Genomic DNA, 9688 nt, shown 5'->3' with positions numbered 1-9688 from the left:
CCCTATTGTACCTGTCCTTTGACCCCGCTCATTACTGACTGACGGCTACAGCATGGCCCAGTGATACGGGGTGATGCAGGAACTTAGAATGGATTGGGTAGGGAGGAAACCAGGCACTGAAAAATTAATCTAATGTCGTTCCAAGGTGTTGCGGTACTGAGGGCCGCCAGAAACGTGCTCCTGAATATCATTTCCTAACAGCCGTATGCTGAACAACTGACTTAAAAAAGTAAAATCGATTTCGTTATCTTGGGTACGTACGTCTTAAAGCTTGTTAAGAACAGCTGCAACGCAACAGCAAAGCTTATTCTTATGTGCGAAATTAAAGCACTTCCTGAGCGCTTGTGTTGGCAGTAGAACAATGATCCATACATCTTTTGACACACCGGTGCCCGTCGCCCGGCTAGCTCAGTCGGTAGAGCATGGGACTCTTAATCCCAGGGTCGTGGGTTCGAGCCCCACGTTGGGCGAAATCTTTCTTTTCACGTTTTTCTTTTCATGTCGATTGCAGCAAACGCTACAAACGCATTAGCTTCATTTTCCTCAGATTGAAATCTAATGAAATGTATTCCAATCCTGCGGCTCCGAACGCGCAGCTATATTTTACACCCACCCATTCCATCATTTCTCGAACAGCGGGGTCTCCTATCGTGGCGACTCCAGCGCCCTCTGCCCATTACAGAAAGCCTGGGAATAAAGACAAAACACATTTGGCCAACATAAAGCCACAAGGGCCCATCGAGGTTGGCCTACCTCAGGCTCTGTACGCATCCTTGAAACTAACCTTAGCACCTGACCATCATGAACTTAGCTATAAATGAGATATTAAGACCGATGGAACGTCAAAACGGTTTTTGGATGTTGATGGAGAGGGACCTCGTACAACTTTGGTTGTGAACCCATTCCAATGGTTCACTGCTTTTGACTGAATGGCATCTGCCTCTCCATAGTCCTACTCCTACCTTTTGCTAAATGAAACTTATTTCCTCCATGTCTCGGCCTAATTTCCAGTGTTCATGTAGATCCACCTTGTCTGTCCCTTTCATAATCTTGTATATCTCTATCAGATCTCCTCTAAGTCTGCGATATTTCAGTTAACACAAATTTAAGGCCCTAAGCCTATACTTACGTTCTAAGTCGCCAATCCCATTCATCATCCTAGTTGTTTTTCGTTGCACTCTTTTCAGTCGATATATATCTTTCTGGAAGCATGGGGCGAAGCTTGTGCACAATACTGTGGGTGTGGTCTGACATAAGTTAAGTACAACTTTTTGGCAACATTGCTTCTCTTATAATGGACATTCCTGCTAATAAGTCACGGCATCCGAAGTGATGTGCTCTTAGCAGCCCCACCATGTTTGTCACCCTTTAAATCCCGAGAACGTATAGCCCCTAGACCCTTTTCTTCCAGGATCTGGTCTAATTCTTGGTGTCGCATTTAAAGCTAACGCCCTCACTGCTAGAACTACCGAAGCGCATCATCTTTAATTTACCATAATTGAAAGACAAATGCCAGGGAGAAGCCCAGTTCACTAATTTATTTAAGGCAAGTTGAATTTGTTTCGCTTGGTCGGTGTTTTTCGACAGCCCTATCGATTTAACATCGTCGACAAATTTTAGCACATTGCTCCGTAATCCCATTTCAATGTCTGTCATTAAAATGATAAGGAGCAACGGGCTCAACACCAACCCCTGTGAAACCCCGCTCTCCAATAGCTCCCACTGATATTTTGCACTGTTGGGCACTACTTTTTGTTTCCTACCTAGCAGCCAGGCCTTACCTAGCCAAGAATGTTTCACTCATTGCCATGCAATTTTAACTGAATATTCTGTATTACGCCTTTATTCCATCTGGACCTTCCATACGGTTAGTAGTGTAAGCGATTTATAGCCTATTTATCAACAGGCTCATCATATTTTTAGCGCAATTAGTAAAAGAACGATTTTGGTATCAAAACGTCGCACATTAAACTTATCCATGCCACTAGGTATAGGCATCGCACCAGACAGACGTCACCCCGAACATGCCACCATGTTTGGCATGTTTGGGGTGACGCTCCTCCGGCAGTCCACCGCCGCCTCAGGCGATCAGGAGAGGGCGGGGGAGGGGGGGGGGGGCGGCGGGGTCTGCGCCTCGTCAGGCGGTGGCCTGCGGACGCCATCCCGCGGCCCGTTGGCGCGGAAGATTAATGACGTCCGCTCGGGCGGCGCGGCGCGCGCTAACCCGCTCGACACCGCGCACACCGGGTATGCGGCTAATGAGGGCCGGCGGCCGGCGCGGCGGCGGCGGCGGCGTCGGCGCCGTCTGGGACCGACGCCCCCGTCAAAGTTTAATTTGCCGGTGACGGAGGTGCGTACCTCGCAAGACGGCACCGTACCCCAGTACCTATTACGGCTAACTGCGTCGTAACAGCTTTGCGGAGCCTACGCTTACATATGCGCGTGACGTGATTGAATGTGACGTCGTAGATCGCTAGTTGGGGGCGGTATTTGGAAAGGAACAGGCCTCGGCCGAGGTCACCGTCCACGCATACCTGGAGGGACCCATTCGACACTATGGTGAATAACTGGCCGACACTAGGTCGGTGATGATGGAGTGCCGGAGGCGTGATGCCAGGTGACAGGATGACAGAATCCACTTTTTACAAACTGGTACTGGGCCTGTATCGGTACCATTACAGATCTATGGCTATGGTTTGGTATGGTCGGATGGTTTGCAATTGGCAACGCTTGGTCGTTCCCCGTACTAATACTCACTGCGGGCCAAAATGCATGGTAACGGAAATGTACCAGCGTTGTCAGCCAGTACACAGCTCCAGTCGAACTGGGGCTTATTCCGGTTGCAAGCACGAGGGTGCCAACATTCTGCACCTCTGGTTCAGCAACCGAACAGGAACGTCTTATCGTCACCCGTCGGGATCTTTTGAGAAGAATGGCGGAGTCTGCCTTCCAGTGAAGCCGAAGGCTCCATGACGGTGGCCTGACTCGTCGGCAACGGTTGCGTTTACTCAGATCCGAACGTCTGTACTGGCAAATGAGCGGGGCAGCACAGGTGAGCGTCTTGTGCAGCCGATCGATTTCGTGATCCCTAAATTCCCAACCACGATGATCACCATCGACCGTCTGTTGGCACCACCTGGCTTGCCGACGCACGAGCGTGTTGAACGGGCCTGAGGTGGTGAGCGGGCCTGAGGGGTTGAGCGGGCCTGAGGTGGTGAGCGGGTCTGAGGGTGTGAGCGGGTCTGAGAGGGTGAGCGTGTCTGAGGGGGTGAGCGGACCTGAGTGGGACAAGCGAGACGGAGGAGGTGGGCGGGTCTAAAGGGGTCAGCGTGTCTGAGGGGGTGAGCGGGCCTGAGGGGGCGAGCGAGACTGAGGTGGTGAGCGGGTCTAAGGGGGTAAGTGAGGCTGATGTGCTGCTTCAGAGCAGGCCCCATTCGTCAGTTATTTCGGATGACAGCGGTCGCCTAGATAAGTGATTGAGATCGTCGTGCCTCCAGCTGCCACGCCGTCCGTGTAGACCGTCACCACCTCCAGTTCGCCACGCCGCTGGTGCAGACCGTCACCACCTCCAGCTCGCCACGCCGCTCGTGCAGACAGCCACCCCTAGTCACATCGCGTCACGTCGGATCTCCTCCACCGCCGGCCACGTCGAGGACGAATTGGAATTCCATCCCGTCAGGCCACTGGCATCACCAGGGATTTTGAAGCGCCGTCATAGTTAGTTAGGCAATGATATCACCAGCACGCTTGCTATTGGCAGCGTAAAAGGTGGTCTTCTGATGCGCTGGGGAAACTGTCGGTGAATGGTTGAAGTCTACGATTCTCCATGACCACCCCATGACCAAGGATTTTCCAGGGAGCACCTGCTGCGTCCTAATGTCACCCTTTGTATCACACTGGCAGCGATTTTAGGCAAGAAACCCGGTGCTGCCATCTCTCCAATCTTCTGCCGAGTCGATCAAGAATCAGGGATCTCTTGGACCTCTGTCCCTTACTAGTCCCTTTTTCGACCCGCACCGGTGCAGCTTCTAGGCGATGCTCCAGTTCATTCCTCATCCGTGTTTCTCTCACAGTCGGCACAGCCTCCAGACACCTCTTGGCCTTCCATCGCCCTCGCAGCGGACCCAGCCCGCAGGTACTGCCAGCGGGCGTTGTTGCCGAGGTTGCCGAGCGAGCGCCAGCCGAGCGTGACATCACCACTCGCGCTATCAGCTGTCGCCATCTCGGGCCGAACAATGGGCCTCCGTCGTCCGGTCATCCCGGCGCGGTCGCGGCCGCCGGGCGGGCGTCGCAGGAGGCGGCGGCGCGGCAAATCGGCCCCGACCGTCGCCGACGACGGCATGCATTGTCCCCTCCCGACCCCAGACGGAGAATTAGCCGCGTGTCGGTGACTGGTGTTTGGCGAGGAGGAGATGAGAAGAACGTACTCGCAGCCAGGCGGCCAGCATTGGAGGTTTTCCCCTCGACTCTGTTCCTCGTGGGCTCGCTCTCTAGTGAGCCTGCAATAGCTGGGTAGATGAGATATAGGGCATGGATTGGGTGAGACAGGTCGCCGAGCTACGACAACTGAGTAGCAGACAACTGGACGGGGACGAAGGTCGATGAAAGGTCTTCAAATGAAACCAATTGCTCGTCCGTCAATATGTCACTTCTAGTGGTTAAATAAATGACCCTCGATCCTCGTAAATGAATTCCTGCAAAATCCATTTGATGCCCATGCCTTTACCAGGCGATATGAGCCTATGCCGTTTGTAGCTTTCCATCCGGTAACTTTTTCCCAGAGCAATCGAGGCTGGATTTGATCGCTGAAGCCTTACCTCGTCCAGCTATAAAAATTCTGGTTTTCAATCTGTCCAGCATAAGGTCACGGCACACTTGGCCTCCAATTATCGTCTTCGATTGCTTTTTCATTTGGCATCAGAATGTCGTCAACCGGCTATTCCCAGGTTTTTGCCATGCGATCTATCAGGCCAAAGTGAATTACCGGATCGCGTGACGTTGGTCGGTGGCAATGGCGTAGCCAGAATTTTGCCCAGGAGGGGACCGCATAGCCTTAAAGGGGCTTTTCCCGCCATGGGGCTCCCTTTTCGTTGTTTGTGGCCCGGTTTTAAACTCGGGAACTTCTCATGTCAGGGATAATTTTGTTGCGTCGGAAGCTGTTTTTATGTTTTAAACTCGGGGACTTCTCATGTCAGGGATAATTTTGTTGCGTCGGAAGCTGTTTTTATGTTTTAGAAGCTCCCACGAGGTGTCTTAAACGGCCAGTAAAAGTGCTGGGCCTTTGACCCAGTTGGCCCAGTTTGGAACAACCATGGCCTCAAAAGCGACCTCGAACAACGACTTTGCCTTCGTCACTGGTGGGTGTCGAATTCCGTCTAAGACAGCTACGAATTGAGGCATAAGAAATTACGTGAGTTAATTTGTTATAGATTATAAAAATGCTAGCTTATGGTAGTTATAGCATCATGAATGAATTACAAGATCTGGCATCACTTCAAATCAAAATTAACGCCTCAATCACCTCCCATATAAATAAATATATATATATATATATATATATATATATATATATATATATATATATATATATATACATATAAAGAGAGAGAGAGAGAGAGAGAGAGATATATATATATATATATATATATATATATATATATATATATATAATGGGGTCAAACTGATTATCCTTCGGGAGAATGCGACGTTATACGCACCTTCTTCGGCTAAAAAACAAGTGTGTTCTATAAAGACGCGTTGTATACGACGCCTTTCTTGATACCTTTAGACTTATGTGCACCATGACCATACGCCAATTTCAGTTTATTTTAGCACGTTCAATAACGCCGAAACTTGCATCACAGTGCAGAATAAATAGTGCCAGTTACCCGACGTTGATGGTATGTGAGTATTCTTGACCGGAGCCGTGCTGGCCGCGCCGTACTCGCGCGCTGTGTGTGCCTCTCGCCGGAGCCGTGCTGGCCGCGCCGTCCTCGCGCGCTCTGTGTGCCTCTCACCGCTGGCAGGAGTATCGATCAGCGCAACCACCGGGACTGCCGGTGACAGGATGCGTTTGCTGCACACAGACCCTCTCATCATGGCCTGATACAGGTCTGATATGATGTCCCAGATACTCGTGGAGCCGGCGACGTCCCTATATTAGATCCCGAGGTAGCCACTACGGATATACGCGGGTATGGGGTGACCCACGTCCGGGTCTGTCGGTGGGCGCGCCCCGTCCGATGTTGGTGGCAATAGTGTAGTAAGGTACCAGAATTACGACGGCACTGCTGCGGTTGAAACGTTAGATGGCGTATAAGAATTGAGTGAAAAGAAGGAAAAAAGGGGCGAGAGAGCTCCACAAAATTTAGACCGCATAATTGTGACGTAAGTGTGAGAGAAGGATGTACCAGATAGAGCGATTGTCTGGCGACTTGAACTCGTCGCGAGCAGAACAGTCTGCCGAGATGAAATGCGTCGTCTCCATTACCGAAACAGCAGATCGCTTACGCGTCGTTTCTCTTCGGGCCTCGGGAGACGGGGATCACCATCGTTGCCCGGTCGAGCGTCCTCCGTGCAATGCCGCGGGCTTACTGTCAGGCATCAGGGGTCGAGTCCGGGCCGGGCAGATGCACCTCCGAGCCGACAGGTCGCCGCTAATGATGCCCCGTCCGACACCGAGCCGGTCCGTGATTAATGTGTCGGCGAGCGCCGCCGGGCCAGCTGTCGGCCAAACGTGTCCCGGCTTACCGCTGTCGGCACGAAACCGCCGCAAAAACCGGCCGCGCAAAAACGCAAAGCGCCTTTAAATTTGTAATTGCTCCTGGGCGTACTCGGCATGCCGCGCATCGGCGGCAGCGGTGGGCGGAGCGGGGTGGTAAGGTGCCGGGCGGGGGCGGGCTGATTTATACGCCGGGGGCTGACAGCCGGCGCTCGGAGGACCTTTGTGACGGCGGGCGTCCCGCGGCTCGGCGGCGGGCATGGGCCGCCGGCCGGCCGGCCCCCCGCCGCACAATTACCGGGCTGGCCGGCACGACATTGCCGGCGTCGACAGCGCTGTAAATACGCCAGTCAGGGGCCTTTGTACGCCGGCGGTGGCAAGGCAGGCCTGCCCGGCTGGCTGGACACTGGGTATGCATGCGCTGGATGGACACTGGGCATACGTGCCTGGCTGGACTCTGGACATGCAGACGCTGGCTGGACACCGGGCATGTATGTGCTGGCTGGGCACTGGATGTGTCTGTGCTGGCTGGACACCGGGTATGCATGTGCTGGCTGGGCACTGGGCGTTTATGTGTTGGCTGGGCACTGGGTGTGTCTGTGCTGGCTGGGCACTGGGTGTGCGCTGTGCACTCTGTACGCGTAGTGTCCATCCCCGTTGAAAGGGACGGTTTCACATCTGAAGGTATTGAAGCACGCATCAGATATGAAGAAACAAGCTCACTTACAACTATTGGTACAGTTCTTAAGTGGAAAAGGCTGCTCTAGACAGCACAATGCTCCGTTTAGCAAATATGGTCCTCAATGCCGCATGGTTTGATTACGCCATCGTACCTTGCACAACATTGATTGAGAGCCACTTGACGACTGGTATATCTGGAAATCGTGCTCACGAACGCCAGATGGGAATGCCTCAACACCTACATTTTTCTAGGTCTTGTCTTCCGCATGGCTTGTAGAATGACGGGACTTGTATGACATTATTAGGATGTTATGAGTGTCAAGATGACTTTGAATTACTCCTCTCGATAAAACTTTCCCCATTTTCGCAGGCGTGCAGCTCAGAAACTAGGGGGGGGGGGGGTTGGGTCTTAAGAGGGGCAGGAATGCAAGCAGCACCAAAAGGTCTTCAAGATGGCTACTTCAGTTCAAAGCCCGATATAAAATTGGAACACTCCCTTTAACTGAGAACCGTCTACCAATGGGTCGCAGGCTGCGAATGCCTTTGTACTTCGAACGTTTCAGGCATTTAAATAGCAAAGCAAGCACACGTTAATAGCGCACATTATGCAAGTTGTTAAACATGCGATAACATACGATACCGAGGATGTTAGACCGTGTTTCTATGACAATGCCGGCATGTTTCAGGACCTAAGCTGATAGTACATGGTAGTATCCATTTGCGGTTAAGTGATCAATAGTTCACGCCTGTTTTGTCGGCGTCGCTACAAATCGTGCCTTGAGCCCGGTAGTGGGGACCTTAAGCCCATGTCGACAGGGGCTCAGCCAGCGCCCGAGTTATGGCCCAATCCATTCCCCTAACGACGGTGATCATATCAAATCAAATCAGCCGCTGCAGACACAGCTTTCTTCTTCGCGGCGGGGCCCCTCATCCTGATTCGCCGGCTGCGCGGCGCCCTCTGAATAAAATCACCAACACGAGCCTGCTTCCCCGCGCCCGTCGCGGGTCGACGGCTTTATTGAAAGCAAATTGCGAGCGTGAAACCCCCGCCGACGAGTCCGTTTGAAAGACTTCATGCAGTGCGGCGCTATTGTGGGGATATTTATGGCCACGGGCTGTGCTGCGGTCGGCGGAGCGAGGCCTCGTCTCGCCTCCCGCGGGCTGCCGGCTGGCGTTGCTCTGCTGTGGGGCCCAAGGCGTCCTCCCAGAACGTCCGATGATGTTAAATGGAGAGTGGCACGGCCGGCGCGGTGGTGACCAGAGAGCATGGTCTTCACTGACGCGCAGCGCTCCACTCGGACCTTGCGTCTGTCTTTTCATGGCCACGGATGTTGCAGGCTTGCAGAAATAATTGTATTCCTTTATCGCGTCCCTATCGCCTCCCATTCGAGCCCATTCACACCAATCGCCAAGCAGACTGCTGATCATCAATTTGCAGTTAGAATCAATCCCAACATCCCTCGGCCATCATTCCAGGTGGGAACGCCGCCGCCCGCATCACAAGCGCCCAGCGCCATGGGTCAGCCGGCCCATAACAGCGTCGTTGTCGCGGCGATCGCACGCTCCCCCGCCGGCCGAGGTCCATTTGGCAGCGGCTCGGGACCGCTTTCCCGATGACGGCGCCGTTCCATCCGCTCAAAGATCGGCCGCCGGCGCCGTCGACGCCGCTCAGCTCCGCCGACAGCGTCGTTGTGCCGCGGCCGAGACGGCGGCGCGCGCCGGCGGCGGCGCGGTGCTCAGACAATCTAATTTCTGGCGCGTCCCCGGCGATATTAATGCAAAGACCCAGGAACTTCAAACTTGATTAAAAGCTGCGGTCGGATCGTGGGGAACCATCAAGGTCCGACGAATATGGCGCGGCGTGATGATATTCTGAAGGGCATCAGGGATATCCCGGCCGCGGGCAGCAATCCGTAAAATGGGCACGCGCAGCTGGGAAGTGGCTGGCTCGTTTATTGAGCTCCAGACCTGCTCAAGTCATGCAAGTGAATTACCGTTCGGAACATGAAACTGACAGAGACGAACTGCCCGGTTCATGCCAGCATCAATCAACAAGAATGTTTACATTCGGTGCGCAACAGAAATATGAATATCGCAAAGCTTCACTTTCAATGTCTGGCACCCATGTTGCGCTTGATTCGTTCGTCCCCGGTGACACCCGACTCAGTACGCTACCACGCCAACGCTTTCAATTCAAAACTTGACTGTGGACCGGTGCTTGCCAGACACATCATTCCGAATGTATCGCCGTTGATTCAACGACACGCCCGGTCATTGTTGCAGTAT

At 53.2% G+C, this 9688-nt stretch overlaps 1 non-coding gene across 1 annotated transcript; it reads left to right on the top strand.

Moving 5' to 3' along the window:
• The first annotated feature begins 397 nt into the window (after positions 1-397).
• On the top strand, positions 398-470 carry TRNAK-CUU (transfer RNA lysine (anticodon CUU)). Its single transcript has one exon. It is a non-coding gene; the product is annotated as a tRNA-Lys (tRNA).
• The last annotated feature ends 9218 nt before the right edge of the window (positions 471-9688 follow it).

The sequence above is a fragment of the Pollicipes pollicipes genome, unplaced genomic scaffold, assembly GCF_011947565.3.
Source record: "Pollicipes pollicipes isolate AB1234 unplaced genomic scaffold, Ppol_2.1 Scaffold_5724;HRSCAF=6776_pilon_pilon_pilon, whole genome shotgun sequence".
NCBI lineage: Eukaryota > Metazoa > Arthropoda > Thecostraca > Pollicipedomorpha > Pollicipedidae > Pollicipes > Pollicipes pollicipes.
The sequence above is the reverse complement of the archived record's forward strand: the minus strand, read 5'-3'. Positions and strand labels throughout refer to the sequence as shown.